Source organism: Lissotriton vulgaris, chromosome 7, assembly GCF_964263255.1.
Source record: "Lissotriton vulgaris chromosome 7, aLisVul1.2, whole genome shotgun sequence".
NCBI lineage: Eukaryota > Metazoa > Chordata > Amphibia > Caudata > Salamandridae > Lissotriton > Lissotriton vulgaris.
This window is the reverse complement of record NC_141695.1, coordinates 832625797-832631305: the sequence shown is the minus strand read 5'-3', so window position 1 is coordinate 832631305 and position 5509 is coordinate 832625797.

Below are 5509 nucleotides of genomic sequence, written 5' to 3'. Positions count from 1 at the left end.
GGACATCACGGCACTTAAATCATCCATCCCGACGCGTTTCGTGATTCCGAGCACTTCTTCATGGGGAACTGGCGCGGCAGTGAATGAAACAGGCAGTTTCGCAGTTCGACATTTCAATGATAATTCTCTGCCCATGTGGGCGTGGCCACCCCTGTGGCCTGATGGTCAATGTTGCACTGCTTAATTCCTTCAGTGAGTTGCCTCGTTTCAGTCCTGTATTTCAAAAGATAACTTCCAAGTGGATGTGCACACTGCATGCCAGCTAACTGCAGTGCCGTTTGTTTTGCTCAATCGCACTCTCCTGATCTTGAAGCCCAATTGCCGGTTGACATCTCAGCAGAACTGCGACTAGCGCAGCGGGGTCATGTTCGCGGCTCAGGCGGGGCCGCAACTATCGAACACACAAAGTTGCCTGTGGTGAGATGACCACACTCAGGTGAGTTGTTTTTAGCCACCATTTATTGAGCAAAGACAAATACAGCAGCGGACATCACGGCACTTAAATCGTCCATCCTGATGCGTTTCGTGCTTCCGAGCGCTTCTTCATGGGGAAGTGGCGCGGCAGTGAATGAAACAGGCAGTTTCGCAGTTCGACATTTCTGTGGCCTGATGGTCAATGTAGTACTGCTTAATTCCTTCAGTGAGTTTCCTTGTTTCAGTCCTGTGTTTCAAAAGATAACTTCCAAGTGGATGTGCACACTGCATGCCAGCCAACTGCAGGGCCGTTTGTTTTGCTCAATTGCACTCTCCTGATCTTGAAGCCGAATTGCCGGTTGACATTTCAGCAGAACTGCGACTAGCGCAGCGGGGTCAAGCTCGCGGCTCAGGCGGGGCCGCAACTATTGAACACACAAAGTTGCCTGCGGTGAGATGACCACACTCAGGTGAGTTGTTTTCAGCCACCATTTATTGAGCAGAGACAAATACACCAGCGGACATCACTGCACTTAAATCCTCCATCCTAACACGTTTCGTGCTTCCGAGCACTTCTTCATGGGGAACTGGCGCGGCAGTGAATGAAACAGGCAGTTTCGAAGTTAATAAAATTTCAATGATAATTCTCCGCCCATGTGGGCACTGCATGCCAGCCAACAGCTTGACCCCACTGCGCTAATCGCAGTTCTGCTGAGATGTCAACCGGCAATTCGGCTTCAAGATCAGGAGAGTGCGATTGAGCAAAACAAACGACACTGCAGTTGGCTGGCATGCAGTGTGCACATCCACTTGAAAGTTATCTTTTGAAATACAGGACTGAAACGAGGCAACTCACTGAAGGAATTAAGCAGTACTACATTGACCATCAGGCCACAGAAATGTCGAACTGCGAAACTGCCTGTTTCATTCACTGACGGGCGAGTTCCCCATGAAGAAGTGCTCGGAAGCACGAAACGCGTCGGGATGGACGATTTATGGACGATTTAAGTGCTGTGATGTCCGCTGCTGTATTTGTCTTCGCTCAATAAATGGTGGCGAAAAACAACTCACCTGAGTATGGTCATCTCACCGCATATATATATATATATATATATATATATATATATATATATATATATATATATATATATATATATATATATATATATATATATATATATATATATGCAAAACGTAGCGGCGTTCCTCTCGAGCACTCGGATAAGGATCACACAGCAAACTCCAGGGTTACCAAGATTAAAGATTTATTACTTCATAAATCTCTCCGTGACGCGTTTCGCACTCCACAGAGTGCTTGATCACACAATTTGCCCCGAGTTCAATTACATTTTTTATGTTAGTTACACAGTAAACACCAAGAAGGGACTCGTTATGTTAAGCCAATAACATAAACTTACGCAAAACAGGAGGCCATATTGAGCTGGTATAAAACACAAACTTTGCCCCATTACTGCATAAGTAGGAGTGAGTTAATAGCACTCTCCTACTCGAACATTATGAAATAAATGTTAATATATTGTTTTTACTTTAACAAACAACCATTGTTTAGTAAAGTTTAGTGAAAATTGTTCTTAATGCGAACTCAAAAGAAAAAGAAAATAAATGACATTGTGTTTAATAACAACATTCAATCTCATGACCTAGAACTCCCTTGTTACTGGGATATGAAGGTTAACTAGCTAGTAGTTTAGGTTACGGGGCTCCTCCCTGTGTGCGTCATGCAGGAATGTGGTCATGGCAACGAGAGGTAAACAAGAACTGTTAAAGTGCGATATATGGAGCGAAATAATCGCATCTTAATATGGTGGCGCACTCACACACGTTGGGGATGAGTGCACACATGAAGGCGTGTTATAAGCTTGCCTTAATGTCTATAATGTGTAACTCGTCTGGCTCCATATTGTACTCCGGCAGTAATCGAGGCTGTCCGGGTTGTGCACTATCTGCACGTGAAATGCGTGTGTATCCCTCTAAATAGTAAGATAGGGGGATAGGGGGTTATGGGTTTGCTCTGCTCTGGTTAGTGAGAAAGGGAGCCCCCCTAAATGATACGCATCTGTTTTATTGGCGATAGCCTCAAAATTGTATGGTTGTACCTGGTTAGTGGAATAGACTATTGTTCTTCAGATTACCCTCTCTGATGTCTCTTAGAGTCCCAAAAGTTTTGGTGCGCATGTGTAGTAACTCTGTGTGTATTACTGCATACAACACGTACAATACTAGGCTCAGGTGCATGTTTAAAAAAGATTAGAGTACAATTCTATTTAAAAGATGGAAGAGGATAAGAGAGGAGATTCACTGTGCAGCTCAAGATGACTCATGTGATTCTTATTCAGACATCTCCCTCGGTTGGATATATCTGCAGAGAGACAGAGAGAATAGAGACTATAAGGAAAAAGAAAGGTGAACTAGAGACAATAAGTAAAGTGCAGAAAATACAAATTGCTTTTCCAAGTATAGTTAATCCAAACACAATGCAATGACACATTTCATTCTTGTAGGTGTACATTGTATTCTTCGTCCATATTGTGCCCTTTAGGGTAACGGGTACAGAGGCTGATTATGTATTTAGATTCCTTTTGTCTTAATTTAAGTAAACGATTTCCTCCTCTGGGGCCTATGTTAACCTGCTCCAACACAAAATACGTTAGTTTTTTGGGGTCAGAATAATGATGGCTCTCAAAATGACGTGCTATCGGGTACTGTTGATCTAAGTTACTGATAGCTCTGGTGTGTTCCAACACTCTTTTTTTCGCCATATGTGTCGTGCTCCCTATATATAATAGGTTGCACGGGCATGTCAGGGCATAGATAACAAATGATGTGGTACATGTGAGGAATTGTTGGATTTGTTGCATCTTATTGATGCTAGAATTCCAAAATTCCTTCTTCATGTGGCTATTGGCACAGGCTTTACAGTGGCCACAGGGGTAGAAGCCCTGTAGATCAATGCCTCTGGAGACAGGGATGGTACTAACATCATTCTTAACCAAGAGGTCTCTAAGAGTAGGTCCTCTCTTATATGTTATGCTGGGGCGTTTGGGTAGACTATCTCCTATTATTGGATCAGAGGTTAGAAGGTTCCAATTTTTCACTAAACTTTTTTGAATTTGTTTTGAATTCCCATTGTAGGTGAGAATAACTCTGGTGATGTTATCCTTTTCACATGAGTCATCTTGAGCTGCACAGTGAATCTCCTCTCTTATCCTCTTCCATCTTTTAAATAGAATTGTACTCTAATCTTTTTTAAACATGCACCTGAGCCTAGTATTGTACGTGTTGTATGCAGTAATACACACAGAGTTACTACACATGCGCACCAAAACTTTTGGGACTCTAAGAGACATCAGAGAGGGTAATCTGAAGAACAATAGTCTATTCCACTAACCAGGTACAACCATACAATTTTGAGGCTATCGCCAATAAAACAGATGCGTATCATTTAGGGGGGCTCCCTTTCTCACTAACCAGAGCAGAGCAAACCCATAACCCCCTATCCCCCTATCTTACTATTTAGAGGGATACACACGCATTTCACGTGCAGATAGTGCACAACCCGGACAGCCTCGATTACTGCCGGAGTACAATATGGAGCCAGACGAGTTACACATTATAGACATTAAGGCAAGCTTATAACACGCCTTCATGTGTGCACTCATCCCCAACGTGTGTGAGTGCGCCACCATATTAAGATGCGATTATTTCGCTCCATATATCGCACTTTAACAGTTCTTGTTTACCTCTCGTTGCCATGACCACATTCCTGCATGACGCACACAGGGAGGAGCCCCGTAACCTAAACTACTAGCTAGTTAACCTTCATATCCCAGTAACAAGGGAGTTCTAGGTCATGAGATTGAATGTTGTTATTAAACACAATGTCATTTATTTTCTTTTTCTTTTGAGTTCGCATTAAGAACAATTTTCACTAAACTTTACTAAACAATGGTTGTTTGTTAAAGTAAAAACAATGTATTAACATTTATTTCATAATGTTCGAGTAGGAGAGTGCTATTAACTCACTCCTACTTATGCAGTAATGGGGCAAAGTTTGTGTTTTATACCAGCTCAATATGGCCTCCTGTTTTGCGTAAGTTTATGTTATTGGCTTAACATAACGAGTCCCTTCTTGGTGTTTACTGTGTAACTAACATAAAAAATGTAATTGAACTCGGGGCAAATTGTGTGATCAAGCACTCTGTGGAGTGCGAAACGCGTCACGGAGAGATTTATGAAGTAATAAATCTTTAATCTTGGTAACCCTGGAGTTTGCTGTGTGATCCTTATCCGAGTGCTCGAGAGGAACGCCGCTACGTTTTGCATATTGATTCCGGCTGCTCCGCCGGTTCGAGCCACACCCACGAAGGCGAGGGGTTGCAGCAGGAGCGCTGTCCAAGTGAATATATATATATATATATATATATATATATATATATATATATATATATATATATATATATATATATATATATATATATATATATATATATATATATATATATATATATATATATATATATACACACACACACACACGGGCCTGCACTGTGATTGGAGGATTGTTACTACGGGTATGGGTCCCAGAGGTTGCTGGGTTGTGTAGTTCAATGTTTTTTATTGAAATAGTTGATGCTCTTTTAAATTACTGCTATTCAATAAAGTGGGGGAAAGGAGTGCATAGTCTCCGTCTCTGATCCTGACATCGCGTTATAACTGGCCTTCAGATTTCCTACGGAATGTTACATTCTATGATTATTATAATACAGTTGTCAGGTCTGAGGTTCTGGGTTTGCTCTTTGTCCATTTTCTATTTCCATTGCGCTTCTCTCCTTGTGCGGTAAAAGCATTCCAAGGGCCATGATGGAGGGTGGTTTTCATTACAGGCACGAAAAAACATTTTGTGTTTTTCACGTCCACAGTATTCGGCATTAGCGGCCACCGCTAGAAGTCTGGTCGTGCTTTGCAGCGCTATAACCGCTGCATCACGACCAAATAAGTTTGCTTCTCGCCACAATGGCTGCAGCAGAGGTTTCTACCACATGAATGATTGGTCCTTCTGGTACGCAGTCCCACC